The 26,803-nt window shown below is 37.7% G+C and overlaps 1 protein-coding gene and 1 long non-coding RNA gene across 11 annotated transcripts in view; both read right to left on the reverse strand.

The window, feature by feature from the left end:
• CNTLN (centlein) overlaps positions 1 to 26,803 on the reverse strand; it is a 337,157-nt gene that overhangs the window by 227,165 nt on the left and 83,189 nt on the right. The gene's annotated exons all lie outside the window — the stretch shown is intronic.
• LOC116566128 lies at positions 7,821 to 25,577 on the reverse strand. Its single transcript, XR_004275746.1, has 3 exons — positions 25,493 to 25,577; positions 16,168 to 16,173; positions 7,821 to 7,884 (listed from the first exon to the last, which is right to left on the reverse strand). It is a non-coding gene; the product is annotated as an uncharacterized LOC116566128 (long non-coding RNA).

The following is a 26,803-nucleotide window of genomic DNA, read 5'->3' on the forward strand; positions in this document are numbered from 1 at the left end:
AAAAAAAAAAAAAAAAAAAAAAAAAAAAAAAAAAAAAGAAAGCATAAACACTTAACGGCTAGAGTTGAACAAGAATAAAAAAGTCCACTGCGCAAAACACAAGAAAAAAAAAAAAAAAAACAATAGAATGTGTAAACCTTAGGGCTAGAGTTGAAAGAAATTAGAAAATACCTTGACACAAAACTGAGAAAACATACCAAAACTTATAGGATGCAGAAAAAGGAGCAGTAAGAGGCAAGTTTACAGCTATAAGCGTGTAGTACATTAAAAAGGAAGAAAAATCTCAACAACCAAATTTATACCTTGGAAACAACTAGAAGAATAAACTGAACCAAAAGTTAGCAGAAGAAAGGAAATAAGGATTAGTCATTAAATAGCAAAACAATAGAAAAAATTTTTTACACAAGAGTTACATTTGTAGTTCTCCTTGAAGAGGTCCTTTACATTCTTTGTTAGTTGTATTCCTAGGTATTTTTATTCTCTGTGTAGAAATTGTGAAGGGCAGTTCGCTCTTGATTTGGCTCTCTATCAGTCTGTTGTTGGTGTATAGGAATGCTTGTGATTTCTGCACATTGATTTTGTATCCCAAGACTTTGCTGAAGCTGCTTATCAGTTTAAAGAGATTTTGGGCTGAGATGATGGGGTCTTCTAAATATACAATCATGTCATCTGCAAACATAGACAATTTGACTGCCTCCTTTCCTAACTGAACACCCTTTATTTCTTTTCCTTGCCTGACTGCTCTAGCTAGAACTTCCAATATTATACTGAATAGGAGTGGTGAGAGAGGGCATCCTTGGCTAGTGCCAGACTTCAAAGGGAATGCTTCCAGTTTTTGCCCATTCAATATGACACTGGCTGTGGGTCTGTTGTAAATAGCTTTTATTATTTTCAGATACGTTTCATCCATACCTAGTTTCTTTACAGTTTTTAGCAAAAGGGCTGTTCACTTTTGTCAAAGGCCTTCTCTGAAACCACTGCTCAAAAAAATAAGAGAGGACACAAGCAGATGGAAAAACATTTCATGCTCATGGTTAGGAATAATTAATATTGTGAAAATGGCCATACTACCCAAAGTAATTTATACATTCAATGCTATCCCCATCAAGCTACCTATGACCATCTTCAGAGAACTGGAAAAAAAATCACTTTAAACTTCATATGGAAACAAAAGAGAGCCCATATAGCCAAGAAAATCCTAAGTAAAAAGAACAAAGTTGGAGGCATTATGCTACCTGACTTCAAACTATACTAGGCTACTATAATCAAAACAGCATGGTACTGGTACCAAAACAGAGATATACACCAATGGAACAGAACAGAGGCCTCAGAGGCAAGGCCACACATCCACAACCATCTGATCTTTGAAAACCTGACAAAAACAAGCAATGGGGAAAGGATTCCCTGTTTAATAAATGGTATTGGAAGAACCGGCTAGCCACATGCAGAAAACAGAAACTGGACCCCTTCCTGACACCTCACAAAAATTAACTCCAAATGGATTAAAGATCTAAACATAAGACCTAACACCATAAAAACCCTAGAAGAAAATCTAGGCAAAGCTTTTCAGTACATAGGCATAGGCAAGGACTTCATGACTAAAACACCAAAAGTATTGGCAACAAAAGCCAAAATAGACAAATAAGATCTAATTAAACTCCAGAGTCTATACAGCAAAGGAACAATCATTACAGTGAACCACCAACCAACAGAATGGGAAAAAATTTTTGTAACCTACCCATCTGACAAAGGGCTAATATCCACAATCTACAAAGAACTAAAACAGAGTTACAAGAAAAAAACAAACAACTCCATTCAAAAGTGTGCGACAGATATGAAAAGACACTTTTCAAAAGGAGACATATATGAAGCCAAAAAATAAAAAATGCTCATCACTGGTCATTAGAGAAATGCAAATCAAAACCACATTGAGATACCATCTCATGCCAGTTGGAATGGCGATCATTATAAAATCTGCAGACAAAAGATGCTGGAAAGGATGTGGAGAAAAAGGAACACTTTTACACAGCTGACGGGAGTGCAAATTAGTTCAACCATTGTGGCGATTCCTCAAGGACCTAGAAATAGAAATTCCATTTAACCCAGTAATCCCATTACTGGGTATATATCCAAAGGATTACAAATTGTTCTATATAAAGACACATGCATATGTATGTTCACTGCGGCACTGTTTACAATAGCAAAGACCTGGAACCAACCCAAATGCCCATTGATGATAGGCTGGACAAGGAAAATGTGGCACATATATACATGGAATACTATGCAGCCATAAAAAATGATGCATTTGTGTCCTTTGTAGGGACATGGATGAATCTGGAAACCATCATTCTCAGCAAACTGACACAAGAACAGAAAATCAAACACGGCATGTTGTCACTCATAGGCAGGTGTTGAACAATGAGATGACATGGACACAGGGAGGGGAGCATTGCACACTGGGGTCTGTTGGAGGAAACTAAGGGAGGGACAGCCGGGGGTAGGGAGGTTAGGGAGAGATAACATGGGGAGAAATGCCAGATATAGTTGACGGGTGGGATGCAGGCAGCAAACCACATTGCCATGTATGTACCTATGCAACAATCCTGCATGATCTGCACATGTACCCCAGAATCTAAAGTATAATTATATATTTATTTATTTATTTATTTATTTATTTAAAAGCTGAACTTAGCTACCAAAAAAGTTAGATTTGGAAGAGATCTTTACAAATTGATAAACCTTTGGATAAATTTTAAAAAGAGAAAACTCAAATAACTAAAATAGAATCAAAAATAAAACCATAGATCATCTGAATAGACACGGAAAAGCTTTTGATAAAATCCAACATCCCTTCATGATAAAAGCTCTCAACAAACTAGGTATTGAAGGAACACACCCCAAAATAGTAAGAACCATCTATGACAAACCCACAACCAACATCATACTGAACAGGTAAAAGCTAGAAGCATTCCCCTTAAGAACTGGAACAAGACAAGGATGTCCACTCTTTTTTTTTTTTTCCTTTAAGTTCTCGGACATATGTGCAGAATGTGCAGGTTTGTTGCATAGGTATACATGTGCCAGGGTGGTTTGCTGCACCCATCAACCCGTCATCTAGGTTTTAAGCCCCACACACAGTAGGTATTTGTCATAATGCTCTCCCCCTCCCCTCGTCCCCCATCTGCTGACAGATCCCGGTGTGTGATGCTCCCCTTCCTATGTCCATGTGTTCTTACTGTTCAACTCTCACTTATGAGTGAGAACATGCAGTTCTTGGTTTTCTGTTTCTGTTGTTAGTTTGCTGGGCATGATGGGTTCCAGCCTCATCCATGTCCCTGCAAAGAACATGAACTCATACTTTTTTATGGCTGCATAGTATTCCATGGTGTATATGTGCCACATTTTCTTTGTCCAGTCTATCATCCATGGGCATTTGGGTTGGTTCCAAGTTTTTGCTATTGTATATAGTGCTGCAATAAGCATATACATGCATGTGTCTTTAGAATAGAATGATTTATAATCCTTTGGGTATATATCCAGTAATGGGATTGCTAGGTCAAATGGTGTTTCTGGTTCTAGATCTTTGAGGAATCGTCACACTGTCTTCCACAATGGTTGAACTAATTTACACTCCCACCCTCAGTGTAAAAGCATTCCTGCTTCTCCGCAGCCTAGCCAGCATCTGTTGTTTCCTGATTTTTTAATAACTGCCATTCTGATTGGTCTGAGATGGTATCTCATTGTGATTTTGATATGCATTTCTCTAACGACTAGTGATAATAAGCTTTTTTCATATGTTCGTTGGCATCATAAATGTCCTCTTTTAAGAGGTGTCTCTTCATGTCCTTTGCCCTTTTTGATGGGGTTGTTTTTTCTTGTAAATTTGTTTTAAGTTCTTTGTAGATTCTGAATATTACAACTTTGTCAGGTGGGTAGATTGCAAAAATTTTCCTCCATCAGGTGGGTTGCCTGTTCAGTCTGATAATAGTTTCTTTTGCTGTGCAGAAGCTCTTTAATTAGAAGGCATGCCTACTCTCACCACTCCTATTCAACATAGTACTGGAAGTCCTAGCCAGAGCAATAAGTCAAGAGAAAAAAATAAAAGGCATCTAAATAGGAAAAGAAGTCATGTTACTAATTTGACCTTTCCTCTAATAATTTAAAGACAAGAATGCCTAGTTTCACCACTTCTATTCAGTGTAGTACTGGAAGTCCCAGTCACACCAATTAGGCAAGAGAAAAAAAAAATTAAAAAGACATCCTATTAGAAAAGAGGAAGTCAAACTTTCCCTCTTTACAAACAATATGATCTTATCTCTTTTTTAATGATACTACCAAAACAACTCCCAGAATTGGTAGATAAATTGAGTAAGGCTACAGGATACAAAATCAATGTACAAAATAAGTAGCATTTCCATATATCAGTAATGAAATAGCTGAAGAAGAAATCAAGAAAGCAATTCAACAAAAGCTACAAAAAAATTAAATATCTAGAATTCAAGCAATTCTCCAGCCTCAACCTCCTGATTAGCTTGGATTACAGGGACCCACCACCACGCCCAGCTAATTTTTTTGTATTTTTTAGTAGAAATGGGGTTTCACCATATTGGCCAAGCTGGTCTGGAATTCCTGATATCAGGTGATTCTCCAAGCTTCAGCCCCCCAAGTGCTGGGATTACAGGCATCAGCCACCACATCCAGCCTTGTATCTTATCTCTTACATTCACCCTCTCCAGAGGCTAGGTTTAGCAATGTATTTGTTCAACAGCTACTTTGGTGATGGCAACGGGGTTACATGTGGGTACTGGGTTAGGTAACTAGTGTACACCCATAGTTTCTGAATCTAATATAAAAATCCAGGGCTTAAGGGAATAGAGCTTCACTTCTAGCACCCAGTCTTACTGTCATGGCTTTATAACTTTTTAAGGCAAAGAAACCACAGCTGGCACACCTACCTACCGACAAGTGACAATTCCCCACTCAGATCATTTTTGAATTAAATTTAACCAAGGAGGATTAAAATCTCTACAAAACAAATGAAAATACTGATGAAAGAAATTGAAGAGGACACAAACAAGAGGAAAGACATATCATGCTAATGGGTCAGATGAATTAATATTGTCAAAATGACCAAACTGCCCAAAGCAATCTAGATTCAATGCGATCTCTATTACTACCAATATCATTTTTCACAGAAAAAGAAAAAACAATTCTAAAATTGACATGGAACCAAAAAAGAGCCTGAATACCCAAAGCAATTCTGAGGAAAAGAACCAAGCTGGATGCATCAGACCACCTGATTTCAAAACATATTATAAGGATATATTACCCAAAACAGCATGGTATTGGATTAATATAGACACACAGACCAATGAAACAACATACAGAACCCAGAAGTAAATCCACAAATTCACAGCTGACTGATCTTCAACAAAGCTACTAAGAATATATATTGAGAACAGGATAGAATAGCACATCTTCAATAAATCGTGCCAGAAAAACGAGATAACCATGTGTATAAGAATGAAACTGAACACACCTCTCAACATGTAAAAAATAAAGATGGATTAAAGACTTAATCATAACACATGGAATTATAAAAATACTAGGAGAAACCTCTCCAAGACATTGGTCTAGGCAAAGATATTATGCCTAAGAACTCAAAAGCACAGGCAACAAAAATAAAAACAGACAAATGGAACTATATTAAACAAAAACTTTCTGTGAATCAAAAGAAAAAACAGGTTGAAGATACAACCTTTTGAATGAGTTAAAATATTTGCAGATTACTCAGTCAACAGGGGACTAGTAACTAGAATCTACAAGAAACTCTCAAAGAACTCAACAGTAAAAAAGAAAAAAATCACATTTTAACATATGCAAAAAAATAAAAGTGGACATTTCTCAACAGAAGATATACACATGGCCAATAGGTATATTTAAAATGCTCAGCATCATTAATCATCAGGAAAATGCAAATCAAAACCATTATGAGATATCCTAGTTAGAATGGCTATTATTAAAGGAACAGAAAATAACAGATGCTAGTGAGGATGCAACAGAGTATATAAGAGAACTCTCATACACTGTTGGTGAAAATGTAAATTAGTCTAACAACTAAGAAAAACAGTATGGAGATTTCTCAAAAAAAAAAAAAAACAAACAGAACTACCCTACAATCCAGCAATCCCAATACTGGGTATCAAACCAAAGAAAAACAAATCAGTATATCAAAGAGATAGGTAGCTGCACTTGAACATTTGTTGCACCGCTATTGATAATAGCAAATATACAGCAACAACCTAAGTATCCACAAACAAACCAATGCATTAAGAAAACGTGGTGGGAACGTCGACCAAGATGGCCAAATCAAAACAGCTCCAGTGCACAGCTCCCAGTGAGAGAGATGCAGAAAATAAGTAATCTCCGCATCTCCAAATGAGGTACAAGATTTATTTCAATCAGACTGGTTAGACAGTGGGCATAGTGCAGAGGGCTAACCAAGGCAGGGTGGGGCGCTTCTCCACCCAGGAAAGGCATCTGACCAGAGGATCAGGGGCTTCTGCCACCCACCGGCACAGTGGTCCAGATATTGCACTCCTCCCAAAGCCTTTGGAACCCACAGACCAGGAGATCTTCATCGGGCTGAAAAGCACCCGAGTTACCTGCATAGGGCTGAATAGCAGCCCTGGTAAGTACCAGGGATTGTCAGAACAGATCTAGGCAGAGGCACTGGCTGGCCAGGGGAGCATACATGACAGAGCTACCAGCCCCCTAAAGAGAGGGGGTGCTAAAAGCAGGGAGACAGGCCATAGGCTAAGCAGGTCCCACTCCCTTCCCCCACAAAGTCCAGCAGGCTGAAGCCCTCTCGCTTGAGGGTTTTGCAGCAAGTACATCAATTTGAGCTCCACCCAGAAAGATCAAGCTTGGTGTGGGGAAGGGCATCCACCAATACAGAGGTGGATCCAATCTCCCGGTATAAACAAAAGACATAGGAAGCCTAAACAGCAGCCAGATTGTATCTGTGGCAGCCCAGGAGCACCTCTACAGGCAGACAAGAGACAGACTACATCATCAAGCAGCTTCCTGAGATCAAAGCTAGATAAATACAAAGAGATGGGAAGAAACCAGCACAAAAAGGATGAAACCATCAAAGACCAGAATGCCTCTCCTCCTCCAAGGGATCACAATTCCTCACCTGCAAGGGAAAAAAACATAATGGAGAATGAGTTTGACAAATTCACAGCAGCACATTTCAGAAGGTGGGTAATAACAAACTTCTCTGAGCTAAAGAAACATGTTCTAACGCACTGCAAAAAAACTAAAAACCTTGAAGAAACGTTAGACGAAATGCTAACTAGAATAACCACATTAGAGAAGACCATAAACGACCTGATGAAGCTGAAAAACACAGCATAAGAACTTTGTGAAGCCTACACAAGGTTCAATAGCCAAACTTATCAATCAGAAGAAAGGATATCAGAGATTGAAGATCAACTCAATGAAATAAAACGAGAAGGCAAGACTAGAGAAAAAAGAGTAAAAAGAAATGAAAAAAGCCACCAAGAAATAGGGGATTATGTGAAAAGGCCTAATCTATGCTTGATCGGTGTACCTGAACGTGATGGGGAGAATAAATCCAAGCTGGAAAACACTCTCCAGGACATTATCCAGGAGAATGTCCCAACCTAACAAAGCAGGCCAACATTCAAATCCAGGAAATACAGAGAACACCACACAAAGATATTCCTGAAGAAGAGCAAACCCAAGGCACATAATTGTCAGATTTGCCAGGGTTGAAGTGAAGGAAACAATGCTAAGGGCAGCCAGAAAGAAAGGCCGGGTCACCCACAAAGGGAAACCCATCAGACTCACAGCAGATCTCTCGGCATAAACCCTACAAGCCAGACAGAGTGAGGGCCAATATTCAACATCCTTAAAGAAAAGAACATTCAACCCAGAATCTCATATTCAGCCAAACAAAGCTTCATAAGTGAAGGAGAAATAAAATGCTTTACAGATAAGCAACTACTGAGAGACTTCATCACCACCAGACCTGCCTAACAAGAGCTGCTAAAGGAAGCACTAAACATGAAAAGGAACAACCAGTACCAGCCAGTATGAAAACATACCAAATGGTAAAGACCAAGAACGCAATGAAGAAGCCGTGTCAACTAATGGGCGAAAAACCAGCCAGTAAAAAAATGGCAGGATCAAATTCATACATAACAATATTAACATTAAATGTAAATGGGCTAAATGCCCCAATCAAAAGACACAGACTGGCAAACTGGATAAAAACTCAAGACCCATCAGCGTGCTGTATTCAGGAGATCCATCTCACAAGCAAAGAAACAAATACACTCAAATAAAGGGATGGAAGAAGATTTACCAAGCAAATGGAGAACAAAAAAAAGCAGGGGTTGCAGTCTTAGTCTCTGATAAAACAGGCTTCAAACCAACAAATATCAAAAGAGACAAAGAAGGATATTACATAATGGTAAAAGAATCAATCCAACAAGAAAAGCTAACTCTCCTACATATATATGCACCCAATACAAGAGGACCCAGACACATAAAGCAAGTTCTTAATGACCTACAAAGAGACTGAGACTCCCACACAATAATAGTGGGAGACTTTAACACTCCACAGTCAATATTAGACAGATCAACAACACACACACAAAAAAAAATCAACAAGGACACTCAGGACTTGAATGCGGATTTGGGCCAAGCAGACCTCATAGACATCTATAGAACTCTACACCCCAAATCCACAGAATATACATTCTTCTCAGCAGCACATTGCACTTACCCTAAAATTGACCACATAATTGGAAGTAAATCACTCCTCACCAAATGTAAAAGAATAAGGACCTAGAAATAGAAATTCCATTTGACCCAGCAATCCCATTACTTGGTATATACCCAAAGGATTATAAATCATTCTGCTATAAGGACACATGCACACGAATGTTCACTGCAGCACTGTTTACTATATCAAAGACTTGGAACCAACCCAAACGCCCATCAATGATAGACTGGACAGGGAAAATGCGGCACATATACACCATGGAATACTATGCAGCCATCAAAAATGATGAGTTCATGTCCTTTGTAGGGACGTGGATGAACCTGGAAACCATCATTCTCGGCAAACTGACACAAGAACACAAAATCAAACACCGCATGTTCTCACTCATAGGTGGGTGTTGAACAATGAGAACACATGGACACAGGGAGGGGAGCATCACACACTGGGGTCTATTGGAGGGAAACAAGGGAGGGACAGCAGGGCATGGGGAGTTGGGAAGAGATAGCATAAGGAGAAATGCCAGATATAGGTGAAGGGGAGGAAGGCAGCAAATCACACTGCCATGTGTGTACCTATGCAATAATCTTGCATGTTCTTAACATGTACCCCCAAACCTAAAATGCAATAAAAAGAATGGAAATCATAACAAACAGTCTCTCAGACCACAGTGCAATCAAACTAGAACTCAGGATTAAGAAACTCAACCAAAACTGCACAACTACATGAAAACTAAACAACTTGCCCCTGAATGTTAATGAAACAAACAATGAAATGAAGGCAGAAATAAAGATGTGCTTTGAAACCAGTAAGAACGAAGACAAAATGTACCAGAATCTCAGGGACAAATTGAATGCAGTGTCTAGGGAGAAATTTACAGCAATAAATGCCCACATGAGCAGTGAGGAAAGATCTAAAATCAACACCCTATCATCAAAATTGAAAGAGCCAGAGGAGCAAGAGCAAAAACACTCAAAAGCTAGCAGAAGGCAAGAAATAACTAAGATCAGAGTGGAACTGAAGGAGACAGAGACACAAAAAACCCTTCAAAAAATCAATAAAACCAAAAGCTAGTTTTTTGGAAAAAATCAACAAAATAGATAGTCTGCTAGCCAGATTAATAAAAAACAAAAGAGAGAAGAATTGAATAGATGTAATAAAAAATGATAAAGGGGATATCACCACTGAAGCTACAGAAAAAACAACCACCATCAGAGATTACCACAAACAACTCTATGCACATAAAAGAGCAAATCTGGAAGAAATGGATAAATTCCTGGAGACTTAACACCCTCCCAAGACTAAACCAGGAAGAGGCTGAATAGCTGAATACACTAATAACAAGATCTCAACTTGAGGCAGCAATTAATAGCCGACCAACCAAAAAAAGTCCAGGACCAGATTGGTTCACAGCTGAATTCTACCAGACATACAAACAGGAGCTGGTACCATTTCTGCTGAAACTATTTCAAACAATACAAAAAGAAGGAATCCTCCCTAACTCATTTTGTAAGAACATCATCATCCTTATACCAAAACCTCACAGAGACTCAACTAAAAAAGAAAACTGCAGGCCAATATCCATGATAAACATCAATGCAGAAATCTTCAACAAAATACTGGCAAATTTAATGCAACAACACATCAAAAAGCTTATCCATCACGATCAAGTAGGCTTTATCCCAGGGATGCAATACTGGTTCAACATACACAAATCTATAAATGTAATCCATCACATAAACAGAACCAAAGACAAAAACCACATGATTATCTCAATAGATGCAGAGCGGCCTTTGACAAACTTCAACAGCCCTTTTGCTAAAAACTCTCAATAAACTAGGTATTGATATAACGTATCTCAAAATAATAAAAGCTATTTACGACAAATCCACAGCCAATATCAAAATAAATGGGCAAAAACTGGAAGCATTCCCTCTGAAAACTGGCACTACACAAGGATGCCTTCTCACCATTCCTATTCAATATAGTATTGGAAGTTCTAGCCAGAATAATAAAGCAAGAAAAAGAAATAAAAGATATTCAGTTAGGAAAAGAGGAAGTCAAACTGTCTCTATTTGCAGACGACATGACTGCATATTTAGAAGACCCCATCGTCTCAGCCCAAAACCTCCTTAAGCTGGTGAGCAACTTCAGCAAAGTCTCTGGATACAAAATCAATGTGCAGAAATCACAAGCATTCCTACAGAACAATAACAGACAAACAGAGAGCCAAATCATGAGCAAATTCCCATTCACAATTGCTACAAAGAGAATAAAATACCTAGGAATACAACTAACAAAGGATGTAAAGGACCTTTTCAAAGTGAACTACAAACCACTGCTCAAGGAAATAAGAGAGGACACAAACAGATGGAGAAACATTCCATGCTCATGGTTAGGAAGATTCAATATCGTGAAAATGGCCATACTGCCCAAAGTTATTTATGGATTCAACGCTATCACCATTAAGCTACCATTGACCTTCTTCACGGAACTGGGGAAAAAAACACTTTAAAACTTTATGAAACCAAAAAAGAGCCCACATAGCCAAGGCAATCCTAAGCAAAAAGAACAAAGCTGGAGGCATCACACTGCCTAACTTCAAACTATATTACAAGGCTATAGTAATCAAAACAGCATGGTACTGGTACCAAAACAGAGATATAGACCAATGGAACAGAACAGAGGCCTCAGAAGAAATGTCACACATCTACAACCATCTGATCTTTGACAAACCTGACAAAAACAAGCAATGAGGAAAGGATTCCCTGTTTAATAAATGGTGTTGGGAAAACTGCTAGCCGTCTGTAGAAAGCTGAAACTGGACCACTTCCTTCTACCCTACACTAAAATTAACTCCAGATGGATTGAAGATCTAAACATAAAACCTAATACCATAAAAACCCTAGAAGAAAAGCTAGGCAAAACCATTCAGGACATAGGCATAGGCAAGGACTTCATGACTAAAACACCAAAAGCCATAGCAACAAAAGCCAAGATAGGCAAATGGGATCTAATTAAACTTAGGAGTTTCTGTACAGTAAAAGAAACAATCATAAGAGTGAACCGGCAACCAACAGAATGGGAAAAATGTTTTGCAATCTACCCATATGACAAAAGGCTAATATCCAGAATCTACAAAGAAATAAAGCAGATCTACAAGAGAAAAACAAACCCATTCAAAAGTGAGCAAAAGATATGAGCAGACACTTTTCAAAAGACATTTATGAAGCCAACAAACATATGAAAAAATGTTCATCATCACTGGTCATCAGAGAAATGCAAATCAAAACCATATTGAGATCCCATCTCATGCCAGTTAGAATGGTGTTTGTTAAAAAATCAGGAGACAACAGATGCTGGAGAGGAGGTGGAGAAAAAGGAACACTTTTACACTGGTGGTGGGAATGTAAATTAGTTCAACCATTGTGGACAACAGTGCGGCGATTCCTCAAGGATCTAGAAATAGAAATTCCATTTGACCCAGCAATCCCATTACTGGGTATATACCCAAAAGATTATAAATTGTTCTATTATAAAGACACATGCACACGTATGTTCACTGCGGCACTGCTTACAATAGCAAAGACCTGGAACCAACCCAAATGCCCATCAGTGATAGACTCAACAAAGAAAATGTGGCACATATACACCATGGAATACTATGCAGTCATATAAAACAATGAGTTTGTGTCCTTTGTAGGGACATGGATGAATCTGGAAACCATCATTCTCAGCAAACTGACACAAGAACAGAAAACCAAATGCCGTATGTTCTCGCTCATAGGCAGGTATTGAACAATGAGAACACATGAGCACAGGGAGAGGAACATCACATAATGGGCTCTGTTGTGGGGGGCTAAGGGAGAGCCAGCAGTGGGGTAGGGAAGTTAGGGCAAGATAACCCAGGGAGAAATGCCAGATATAGGTGACAGGGGGATTTAGGCAACCAACCACCTTGCCATGTATGTACCTATGCAACAATCCTGCATGATCTGCACATTACCCCACAACCTAAAGTACAATTTAAAAAAAAAAAAAGAAAGAAAATGTGGTATATATATTAATGGAATACTATTTAGACATAAAAAAGAATGACATCATACCACATGAAGCAGCATGGATGAAACTGAAGGTCATTATGTTAAATAATTCAGGCAGAGAAAGACAAATACTGTATATTTTTACTCACATCTGTAAGCTAAAAAACCTAATCTTACGGTGATTAGGAATACAATGATAGATACCATATACTGGGAAGGGAAAGTGGGACAGTAGGGATATACAAAGGTTATTGGTACTAATATGCTGTTAGATGGAAGAAATAAGTTCTAGTGTTTGATAGCACACTCGGGTTTCTATACTTAGGAACAATATCATGTACACTTCAAAGCAACTGAAAGAGAAGACTAGAAATGATACCAACACATATAATTGATAAAAACTCAGGGTCATGGAGACCCCAAATATCCTGACTTCATTATTACAAATCATATGCATGCAACAAACACTCACATATAATCCATAAATTGGTAGATTATTATACATCAATTAAAGAGGGGAAATAGGAACAAAATACCCACACAAAAGTAATTCTGGAACTAAAAATTACAAGTGAAATAAAATATTCACTAGATTGTTCAGCATCAGATTTCAGCACAAAAAGTAATTAGATAACTAGAAGATAGAACAATTAAAATTATTGAGTCTGAAGAGGATAAATAAAGGAAAAAGAAAAAAGTGACCAGTGGGATACCACCAAGCCGACCAACATACACATTACGAGAATCCCAAGAAGAGAAGGGATCAAGAAAATGGTAGAAATACTATTTGAATAAATGATGGCTCAAAACTTCCAAAATGTGATGAAAAACATAAATCTACAAATCCAAAACCTCAATAAACTCCAAGTAAGATCAACCCAAATAGACTCATGTTGAGTTACATTATAATCACATTATAATCAAACTCATGAAATTCAGCCTAAAAAAGAGACAATCTTCAAAGCAGCAGGAAAGAAGTAACTCATCACATATATGGTCTCCTTAATGAGAGTAATAGCTGATTTCTTGCCAGAAACCATGGAGTACAGAGGCAGTGAGATAACATATTTAATGTACTAAAGAAAAAAAAATATTAACCTTGAATTTTATATCCAGCAAAATCTATACTTAAAAATTAGGGAGAAATTAAGATACTTACAAATAAAAACTGAGAGAAGTCATTACCACTTCACCTGTATTATAAGAAATGCTAAATGGAACCCTTCAAATTGAAATGAAAGGATGAAGGCAGTACCTCAAATCCATATGAAGAAATAAAGACTTCTAGTAAAGATAAATAGGTGAGCAAATATAAAAGCCAGTATTATTATGTATTTGGCTTCTAATTGTCTTTTTTATTTCCTACATGATTTCAAAATCAAATACATAAAAAACAATATAAACTACATAAAAACTATACAAACAATGTATAAATTATTTATACCTTGAGTACACATGTGTAAGATATAATTTGTGTCAACAATAACATAAAGTGGATGGACAAAGCTGTAGAGAAGGGCTTTGTATTTATTAAAAGCACTTTGTATCAATTCAAATTTTATAGCTATAAATTTGGAAAGGTATGTGTAATCAACATGGTAAGCACAGAGAAATTATCAGTAGCACATATACTAAACAAATAAAATCAAAATGTGTCACTAGAAAAAATCAACTAAGGAAAGCAATAATGGAGGAAATGAGGGACATAAAAAGGTATAATAAGAAAAATGGCAGAAGTTAGTTCTTTCTCATTAATAATTTCTCTAAATATATATGAATTAAATTCTCCAATCAGAAAAAAAAAAAAAGATTGGCATAAGGGGCAAAGAAAACATTCTACGACTATATATTGTCTACAAAATCTCACTTTAAATCCAAAGATACACGCAGATTGACAGGAATGTGATGGAAAAAGATATTCCATGCAAACAGTAACCAAAAGAGAGCTAGGGTAGACATAATCATATCAGAAAGAAGAAACTTTAAGACAGAAATGGTTACAAGAGACAAGAAACCTGATAATCAGCTCATCCCAAAGATATAACAATAAACATGTATGCACCAAAACACAGAGCCCCAAAATATAAAAAGCAAACAATTAAAGAATTGATGGAGAAATAGAAATTGTTGCAATAATAGCTGGAAATTCAATATTCCACATGAAATAATTGAAAAAGTCTCTACATGGAAGGTTACTACGTATAAATGACACTATATACTATCTACACCTAAAAGCGTATATGAAATACTCTATCTCAAAACAGAAGAATAAAAATGCTACTCAAGTATATATGAAACATTCACTGGGACAGACCATAACTTAAGCCATAAAACAACTGATAAAAAAATTTTAAAACAGTAACATAACACAAAGGATCTTCTCTAAATACAATGGAATGAAGCTAGAAATCCATCGCAGAAGAAATTTCCACAAGTATGTGGAAATTTAAAAACACACTCAAAGAACCAATGGAACAAAGAAGAAATCACAAGGGAATTAGAAAATATTTAGAGATGAATATTAAAAAAATACAACATACCAAATACAACATACTATGCCATGTAGCAAATGCAGTTACTCAGAAGGAAATTTATAGCCATAAGTGCCTACGTTTTTAAAAAGTTGTATCTCATTAATATCCTAAGTTTGTACCTTGAGAACCCAGAAACAGAATAGCAAACTAAACTCAAAGATAGAAGAAAATAAATAATAAATATGAGAGTGGAAATTTGAAAAGGAGAAGGGATAGAAAAACAACTGACAATCATTAAAGCAAAAGGTTATTTTCTGAAAAGAATGTCCAAATTAGCAAACCTTAGCTAGACTACTAAAGGGAAAAAAAAAAAAGGATACAAATAACTAAAATCTGAAATGACATGAGAATACTACTATTAACTATAAAGAAATAAAAAGGATTATTAGATAACGAAAACAATTATTAGACACATTACAATGAATCCATCTGATCCTGGGCTTTTCTTTGTTTAGAGACTTTTTGTTACTGACTCAATCTTGCTACTCATTACTGGTCTGTTCAGGTTTGCATGATGTAAAAACACTTAATCAATTATTAGATAGAGTAAGTATTAGTAAGAAAGCTGCCATTTTATCACTTTTTCTCTCCATATATAACAGCATTTTTGTCCTTCGTTTCCTCTATTATTGCTTTTTTTAGTTGATTTTTCTTTTTATGTTTATTTTTTTATTTTTATTTTTTAGACAGAGTCTCACTCTGTCACCCAGGCTACAGTGCAGTGGCACAATCTAGGCTCACTGCAACCTCTGCCTCCCAAGTTTAAGCAATTCTCCACCTCAGCCTCCCAAGTAGCTGGGATTATAGGCACATGCCAGCATGCCCTGCTAATTTTTTGTATTTTTAGTAGAGACGGGGTTTCGTCATCTTGGCCATGCTGGTCTTGAACTCCTGACCTTGTGATCCACCCTCCTTGGCCCCCCAAAGTGCTGGGATTACAGGTGTGAGCCACCGCACCCAACCCTCTTAGTTGATTTTTTTTACTGATATCTTTTTATTACATTTGTTTCATATATATACTGTGTTTATATGAATTATTAAATATAATATTTATAAATTATAAATAATTTCCCATCAAAATTAAATAATTTAGATGAAATGGACAAATCGCTAGAAACCTCTGGATTACCTAAACTGACTCAAGAAGAAAAGTCTTAACTAATATAACAAATGAAGAGACTAAATCAGTTATCAAAACCTTCCAACAAAGAAAAATTCAGGAACAGGCTGATTCACTGGTGAATTCTACCCAACATCTGAAGAATTCCAAACCCTATAAAACTGTAATAACAACTAAAAGAGGATATAATACGTCCTAACTCATTCTGTAAGGACAGCATAATCCTGATACCAAAGTAAGAGTAAATTAAAGATATTTCAGTAATGTAAGGTTGGTTTAACACTAAAAACTCAATTAATAGAATATACTACACCAGTATAATGAAAGACAAAGACAAGGCTGGGTGCAGTGGCTCATGCCAGTAATTCCAGCAGTTTGGGAGGTCGAGGCAGGTAAATTGCTTTGACTCAGGAGTTCGAGACCAGCCAAAGTAACATGGCAAAACCCTGTGTTTACAAATAACTAGCAGGGCATGGTGGCTGACACCCGTAGTCCCAGTTGCTTGAAGGGCTGAAGTTGGAGGACTGCTTGAACCTGGGAAGCAAAGGGTACAGTGATCCAAGTCATGCCACCACACTCTAGCCTGAGTGTCAGTGAGACCCTGTCTCAAAAAAAAAAAAAAAAAAGAAAAGAAACAAGGAAAGAAGAGAAAAGCCATATGATCATTTCAACAGATGCAAAAAAAAAAAAAAAAAGTAAAAGAATTTGCCAAAATACAATAGTCCCTTCATAATGATAAACACCTGATGGGAGGAGGTGGAGCAAGATGGCTAAATAGAAGCCACAAGCAATTATCCTTCATGCACAAACACCATGTTGAACAACTATCCACAACACAAAAAGCACCTTCTTAAGATCCAAAACTCAGTTGAGCAATCAGAATACCTGGTTTTAACATCATATTAAAGAAAGAGGCATTGAAGAAGGAAGGACAGTCAATCTCAAGACACCCACACAACCCCTCCCACATACCCCAGCAGTAGCTGCATGGTTCAAAGACAGAAATTATGTTCTTGGGAAAGGTAGACCATAGGAACTGAGGGACTTGGTACTGCAAATCAGTGCTACTCTGTCATAGTAGAAAGCAACATGGGGCAGAACTCAGCTGGCACCATGGAGGGAGCATTTAGATCAGCCCTAGCCAGAAGAAAGTCTCCCAACCCAGCAGTTGGAACACGAGTTCAGGAAAGCCCTGCCACGATGAAATAAAGTGATCTGAGGTCCTAAATAAACTTTAAAGGCAGTCTAAGCCACAAGGACTGCAATTCCCAGGCTGTCTTAGTGGTGTGCTAGACTCAGAGCTGGTGGACGTGAGGTGCATGTGATCCAGTAAAAACACCACCCAGGGCAGCAAAGGGAGTACTTGTATCACCCCTCACCGAAGCCAAGGCAATGCAGCTCACAGCTCCAGGGCAGACTCCTACCTTCTGCTAGAGAAGAGAAGAGAATAAAGAGGACTTAGTCTCACAACTTAGACACCAGCTGAGCCAAGGTACAATAAAGCACGAGGGAGTGCCCTGAAGCACCCATTCCAGGACCTAACTCCTGAACAACATTTCTAATCACAACCTGGACCAGAAAAAACATACTCCTCTGAGGGAAAGAACTGGTCCCAATTGGATTCATCTGCTAACTAAAGAGCCCTTGGGTGATGGACATGTGGAGGGACTTCTCAGCTTAAGGAAAAGAGAGGGAAAAGTGGGAAGGACTTGGTATTGAGGCTTGGCTGCCAGCTCAACCACAGGGGAAGAGAGCATCAGATAGATTACTACTTTTCACAACTCCAGGCCCTGACTCCCAGATGGCTTCTCTATAAATGGCCAGAGCAACCTTGCCATATTGGAAGGACACAGGTCTGTTTGGCTGGATTAACAAACTGCTGATTGTGGAGTCCCTAGTCCCTTGAATAAACACAGGCAATAACCACACAGTGAGATCCATAGGCCTTGGGTGAGAACCAATGCTATAGTAGCTTTAAGTATGACCCAGCTCATTCCCAGTGTTGGTGGTCACAGGGGTGCTTGTGTCACTCATCCCCTAAGTCCAGGCAGCTCATCATAGAGAAAGATTCCATTTGTTTGGGGGAAAGTAAGGGAAGAGAGCAAGAGTCTCTGCCCAGTAATCCAGGAAATTCTCCCAGATCTCACACAAGACCAACCAGGCAGCACTTCTATTAGTCTGCAAGAGGCACAGTGTTACTGGGCTTACAGTGCCCTCTAATGCAGATAAGGCTACAATGACCAAAGACATAGATCACAACACCCAAGTTCCTTCAAATATCAGGAAAGCCTTCCCGAGAAAGATGAGTACAAACAATCCCAGACTGCAAAAAATGCAACAGATACCTAACTCCTCAATGCCTGGATACCAACGAATATCCACAAGCATCAAGGCTATCCAGGAAAACATAACCTCAGCAAATGAACTAAATGAATAACCAAGGGAAAATCATGGAGACACACAAATATGTGATCTTTCAGACAGGTAATTCAAAATAGCTGCTTTGAAGAAGTTCAGTTAAAGTCAAGATAACACAGATAAGGAATTCAGAATTCTATCAAATATATTTAATAAAGAAATTGAAGCTATTAAAAAGAATAAAGCAGGAATTCTGGAAATGAAAAATGTAACTGACATACTTAACAACGCATCAGTTTCTTAAAAGCAGAACTGATCAAGCAGAAGAACTAGTTAGATTGAAGACAGGTTATTTAAAAATACAGAGACAAAAGAAAAAGGAGTAAAAGGAATGAGGCACACACACAAGATTGAGAAAATAAACTGAAATAGGCAAATCTAATTGTTACTTGCCTTAAAGAGGAGATAGAGACAGAAGTCAGGCTAGAAATTTATTCAAAGAGATAATATCTGAAAACACCCCAAACCTAGAGAAAGATATCAATATCCAAGAACAAAAAGGTTATACAACATGAAGTAGATGTAACCCAAAGAAAAACTACCTCAAGTCATTTAATAATCAAAATCCCAATGCCAAAGACAAAGAAAGAATACAAAAAGGCAGCAAAAACAAACAAACACACACACACACACACACACACACACACACACACACACACACACAAATAACATACAATAGACCCTCTGATACATCTGGCAGCAGATTGCACAGTGTAAACTTTACAGGCCAGGAGAGAGTGTCATGACATATTTAAAGTGCTGAAGGGGGACAAAAAAAAAAAAAAAAAAACTTTTAACATAGAATAGCATATGCAGCAAAAATATCCTTCAAAGAAAGACTTTCCCAGACAATCAAAAGCTGAGGGATTTCATCAACACCAAATCTGTCCTACAAGAAAGGCTAAAAAAAAAAATTCTTCAATTGGAAAAAAAATAAAAAATAACATTAATAAGCAATAAGAAGTAATACAAAGGAACACAGCTCACTGGTAATATCAAGTACACAGACAAATACAGAGTAATACAAAACTGTAATTGCAGAGTAAACTACTCATATCTTGAGTAAGAAGACCTAAAGACAAACTATCAAAAATAACCGTGACAACTTTCAAGGCATATACAGTACAATAAAATATAAATAAAAAGAACAAAAAGTTACAAAACAGGATGAAAATTAGAGTTTATCCTAGTTTTCTCTGAGTGTTTGTTAATTTGTTTGTATATGCAATCAGTGTTAAGATGTAATCATTTTAAAATAATGGGTGATAAAATTAATATTGGCAAGCCTCATGTGGTAACTTCAAATCAAGATACATACAATAGATACACAAAAAATAAAGAGGAAGAAATTAAATCATACCACCAGAGAAAATCACCTTTACTAAAAGGAAACCAGAAAGAAGAAAAAATGGAAGAGAAAACCACAAAACAACCAGGAAACAAATAACTAACGGCAGGAGTAAGTCCTTACTTATCAATAAAAATGCTGCAGATAAATGGAACAAATCTCATTAATAATGCTGAAGATAAATGGGACAAACTCTCTACATATATATATTTTTTAAAACAAGGTTCAATGATATGTTGCCTACAATAAATTTCAGGGGACCAGGCATGTTGGTGCATACCTGTAACCCCAGCACTTTGGATGGCAGAGGCAGGAGGGTCACTTCAGCCTAGGAGTTTGAGACCAGCCTGGGCAACACAGCAAAACCTCATCTCTACAAAAAATTAAAAAACAAAAAATTAGCCAGATGTGGTGATATATGCCTGTGGTCCCAGCTACTTGAGAGGCTCAGGTGGGAGGATTGCTTGAGCCTGGGAGATGGAGGCTGAAGTGAGCCATGATCACACCACTGCACTCCAGTCTGGGTGACAGAGCGAGACCATGTGTCAAACCACAAAGACACACACACACACACACACACACACACACACACACACTCTACAAAGATAGCCACAGATCGAAAACAAAAGGGTGAAAAAATATTCCATACAAAATGAAAACCAAAAATGAGCAGGAGTAGCTATACTTCTACCAGAGAAAATAGATTTCAAGACAAAAACTACAAAAAGAAATAAAGAAGCTCACTATATAATGATAAAGGGGTCAATTCAGCAAGAGAATAAAACAAATATAAATATATATGCACCCAACACTGGAGCATCAAGATATATAAAGAAAATCCCTTATTTGAGCTAAAGAGAGAAAGGCCCCAATACAGTAACAGCTGGAGGCTTCAAAACCCCACCTTCAGCATTGGATAGATAATCCAGACTAAAAATCAACAAAGAAACATCAGACTCACCTGCACTATAGACTAAATGTGTCTAATAGATATTTATACCACATTTCATCCAATGGCTACAGAACATACATTCTTCTTCTCAACATGTAGATCATTCTCAAGGATAGGCTGTATGTTTACCACAAAACAAGTGTAGACAATTCAAAAAACCAAAATTATATCAAGCATCTTCTCTGACCACAGTAGAATAAAACTAGAAATAAGTAACAAAAAAAAAATTGGAAATGATGCAACACATGGAAATTAAACAACATGCTCCTGGATAACCAGTACTGCAATGAAGAAATTAAGAAGGAAACTGAAAAATTCCAAGAAGCAAATGATAATGGAAACACACCATACCAAAACCTATGGGCTACAGTGAAGCAGTACTAAAAGTGAATTTTATGCTATAAGCATCTAAATCAAAAAAGCACCTAACAAATAAACTACCTAACAATGCATCTTAAAGAACTGGAAAAGCAACAGCAAACAAAACTCCAGATCAGAAGAAAATAATAAAAATCCAAGCAGAATAAATGAAACTGAAACATACAATACAAAAGAACAATGAAGAGAAAATTGTTTTTTTGAAAGATAAACTAAATAGACAAAACATTAGCCAAATTAACTCAGAAAAAAAGAGAGAAGGCCCAAATAAGTAAAATCAGAGATGAAAAGGCCGACATTAGAACAGAAACTGCAGAAATTCAAAGGACTATTAATGACTACTATCAGCAACTATATGCTAATAAATTTAAAAATCTAGAATTTTAAAATTCATAGACACATACAACCTACTAAGATAGAACCATGAAGAATCGAAAACCTGAAGAGATGAATAAGAAGTAATGAGATTGAAGCCTTAATAAAAAGTTTTCCAATAAAGAAGTCTCCCAGCTATAGAATTCTACCAAACATTTAAATAAAAACTAACACTAATCCTGCTCAAACTATTTGGAAGAACAGAGAAAGGATACTTTCAAACTCATTAAAGAAGGCCAGTATTACCCTGATACCAAAGCCAGACAAGACACATCAAAAAAAAAAAAAAAGGAAACTACAGGACAATATTCCTGATGAACGCTGATGCCAAAAATCCTCAATAAAATACTAGCACCAAATCAAAAAGATTGATCATCATGACCAAGTGGAATTTATTCTAGGGATGCAAGGATGGTTTAACAGGCAAATCAATCATTGGGATACATCATGAGATACATCATATCAACAGAATGAAAAACAAAAACTGGCCAGGTGTGGTGGCTCACACCTGTAATCCCAGCACCCTGGAAAGCTGAGGTGGGCGATTACCTGAGGTCAGGAGTTAGAGACCAGCCTGGCCAACATGTCAAACCCTGTCTCTACTAAAAATACAAACATTAGCCTGGCATGGTGACCCATGCCTTTAATTCCAGCTACTTAGGAGGCTGAGGCAGAAGAATCACTTGAACCCAGGAGGCGAAGGCTGCAGCAAGCTGAGATCACACCACTGCACTCCAGCCTGGGTGACAGAGCAAGACTCCATCTCCAAAAAAAAAAAAAGAAAAGAAAGAAAGAAAGAAAAACAAAAAGTAGATGATCATTTCAATTGATGGTGAAAAAGCATTTGATAAAATTCAACACTATGTCATGATAAAAACTCTCAAAAAAAACTGGATATAGAGGGAACATAACTCAAAACAATAAAAGCCATAAATGAGTGACAGCTAGTATCATACTGAATGTGGAAAAGCTGAAAGCTTTATGCTAAAATTTGAAACATGACAAGAATACCCACTTTCACCACTGTTACTCAGCACAGTACTGGAAGCCCTAGAGCAATCAGACAGGAGAAAGAAATAAAGGTCATCCAAGCTGGAAAGAAAATAGTCAAATCATCCTTGTTTGCAGATGATATAATCTTATATTTAGAAAAACCTAAGGACTCCACCAAAAACCTATTAGAATGAATAAACAAATTCAGTTGCAGGATACAAAATCAACATACAAAAATCAGTAGCACTGCTATAAGCAAACAATCTGAAAAAAAATTAAGAAAGTAATCCCACTTATGATAGCTACAAATAAAATTATATACCTTGGAATTAACTTAACCAAAGTAGTTAAAGATATCTACAATGAAAACTATAAAACATTGATGAGAGAAACTGAAGAGGATACAAAAAAAATTTTGAAAAATAATACCTTGCTCAGGCAAGATAACTGAATAGGAACAGCTCCAGTCTATAGAAGGCAGGTGATTTCTGCATATCCAACTAAAGGACTTGGTTCATCTCACTGGGACTGGTTGGATGGTGGGTACAGCACACAGAGGGCGAGCTGAAGCAGGGTGGGGCATCACCTCACCTGAGAAAAGCAAGGGGTAGGGAAAATTCCCTCCCCTAGTCAAGGGAAGCCCTGAGAGACTATATCAGGAAGAATGGTGCATTAGGGCCCAGATACTGCACTGAATTTCACACGGTCTTCTCAACCAGCAGACCAGGGGATTCCCTCAGGTGCCTACACCACCAAGGTCCTGGGTTTCATGCAAAAAACTGGGTGGCCATTTGGGCAGACACCAAGCTAGCAGCAGGAATTATTTTTTATACCCCAGTGGCACCTGGAACACCACCAAGACAGAACCATTCACTCCCCTGGAAAAAAGGCTGAAGCCAGAGAGCCGAGGGGTCTGGCTCACCAGGTCCCACCCCCACGGAGCCCAGCAAGCTAAAATCCACTGGCTTGAAATTCTCTCTGCCAGTACAGCAGTCTGAGGTCAACCTGGTACACTAGAGCTTGATAGTGGGAAGGGTGACCACCATTGCTGAGGGTTAAGTGGGTGGTTTTACCCTCACAGTATAAACAAAGCCACCCAAAAGTTTGAACTCGGCAGAGCCCACCACAGCTCAGCAAGGACACTATGGCCAGACTGCCCCTCTAGATTCCTCCTCTCTGGGCAGGGCATCACTTAAAAAAAGGCAGCAACAACAGACAGAGACTTATAGAAAAAACCCCATCTCCCTGGGACAGAACACCTAGGGGAAGGGATGGCTGTGGGAGCAGCTTCAGCAAAATTAAACGGCACTGCCTGACAGCTCTGAACAGAGCAGTGGATCTCCCAGCATAGTGTTTGAGCTCTGATAAGGGGCAGACTGCCTCCTCAAGTGAGTCCCTGACCCCTGTGTATCCTGACTGGGAGACACCTCCCAGTAGGGGCCTACAGACACCTCATATAGGAGAGCTCTGGCTAACATATGGCAGGTGCTCCTCTGAGAAAAAGCTTCCAGAGGAAGGAACAAGCAGCAATCTTTGCTGTTCTGTAGCTTCCACGAGAGATATCCAGATAAACAGAAGCTGGAGTAAACCTCCAGAAATTCCAGTAGACCTACAGCAGAGGTGCCTGATGGTTAGAAGGAAAACTAACGAACAGAAAACAATAATATCAACATCAACAAAAAGGACAACCACTCAGAGACCCCATCTGAAGGTCACCAACATCAAAGACCAAAGGTAAATAAATCCACAAAGATGGGGAGAAATCAGCACAAAAAAGCTGAAAATTCCAAAAGCCAAAACACGTCTTCTCCAAAGAATCACAACTCCTCGCCAGCAAGAGAACAAAACTGAACAGAGAATGAGATTGATTAACTGCCAGAAGTAAGCTTCAGAAGGTGGGTAATAACAAACACCGCCGAGCTAAAGGAACATGTTCTAACCCAATGCAGTAAAGTGAAGAACCTTGAAAAAAGGTTAAGAGGAATTGCTAACTAGAATAACCAGTTTAGAGAAGAACATAAATGACCTCATGGAGGTGAAAAACAGCATGAGAACTTCATGAAGTATACACAAGTATCAATAGCCAAATCATTCAAGCAGAAAAAGAATATCAGAAACTGAAGATCAACTCAATGAAATAAAGCGAGAACACAATATTAGAGAAAAAAGAGTGAAAAGAAATGAACAAAGCCTCCAAGAAACATGAGACTATGTCAAAAGACCAAATCTGTATTTGACTAGTGTACCTGAAAGTGACTGGGAGAATGAAACCAAGTTGGAAAACACTCTTAAGGATATTATTAAGGAGAACGTCTGCAATCTAGCAAGGCAGGCCAACATTCAAATTCAGAAATACAGAGAACACCACAAAGATACTCCTCGAGAAAAGCAAACCCAAGACACATAATTGTCAGATTCACCAAGGTTGAAATGAAGGAAAAAATGTTAAGGGCAGCCTGAGAGAGAGGTCAGGTTATTGATAAAGGTAAGCCCATCAGAGCAACAGCAGATCCCTAGACAGAAACCCTATAAGCCAGAAGAGAGTGGGGGTCAATATTCAACATTCTTAAAGAAAAGAATTCTCAACCCGGAATTTCATATCCAACCAAGCTAAGCAAAAGAGAAATAAAATCCTTTACAGACAAGCAAATGCTGAGACATTTCTGTCACCACCAGGCCTGACTTAAAAGAGCTCCTGAGAGAAGCACTAAACATAAAAAGAAACAATCAGTATCAGCCACTGCAAAAACATACCAAATTGTAAAGACCTCACTGCTAGGAAGAAACTGCATCAACTAACAGACAATATAACCAGCTAGCATCATAATGACAGGATCAAATTCACACATAATATTAATCTTAAATGTAAACAGGATAAATGCCCCAATTAAAAGACAAAGACTGGCAAACTGGATAAAGAGTCAAAACCCATCAGTGTGCTATATTCAGGAGACTCTTTTCAGGTAAGACACTCAAAATAAAGGGATGGAGGAATATTAAAGAAGCAAATGGAAAGCAAAAAAAAAAAAGCAGGAGTTGCAATCCTAGGCTCTGATAAAACAGACTTTAAACCAACAAAGATCAAAAGAGACAAAGAAGGACATTACATAATGGTAAAGAAATCAATGTAACAAGAAGAGCTAACTCTCCTAAATATATATGTACCCAATATAGGAGCACCCCGATTCATAAAGCAAGTTCTTAGAGACTTCTTAGAGTCCTATAAAGTGACTTAGACTCCCACAGAATAATAGTGGGAGACTTTATCACCTCACTGTCAATATTAGACAGATCAACAAGAAAGGATATTGAAAAGGATATCTAGGATTTGAACTCACCGCTGGACCAAGCAAACCTAACACACATCTACAGAACTCTCTACCCTATATCAACAGAATATATATTCTTCTCAGCACCACATCGCATGTATTCTAAAATTGACCACATAATTGGAAGTAAAACACTCCTCAGCAAATGCAAAAGAATGGAAATCATAATAAACAGTGTCTCAGACAACAGTGAAATCCAATTAGAACTCAGGATTAAGAAACTCACTCAAAAAACTGCACAACTACATAGAAACAGAACGATCTGCTCCTGAATGACTACTGGGTAAATAACAAAATTAAAGCAGAAATAAATAAGTTCTTTGAAACCAATGAGAACAAAGAGACAATGTACCAAAATATCTGAAACACATTTAAAGCAGTGTGTAGACGGAAATTTATAGCACTAAATGTCCGTAAGAGAAAGCAGGAAAGATCTAAAATTGACACTTTAACATCACCATTAAAAGAACTAGAGATGCAAGAGCAAATAAATTCAAAAGC

This window comes from Sapajus apella, unplaced genomic scaffold, assembly GCF_009761245.1.
Source record: "Sapajus apella isolate SASKATOON/1434 unplaced genomic scaffold, GSC_monkey_1.0 scaffold42, whole genome shotgun sequence".
Lineage (NCBI taxonomy): Eukaryota > Metazoa > Chordata > Mammalia > Primates > Cebidae > Sapajus > Sapajus apella.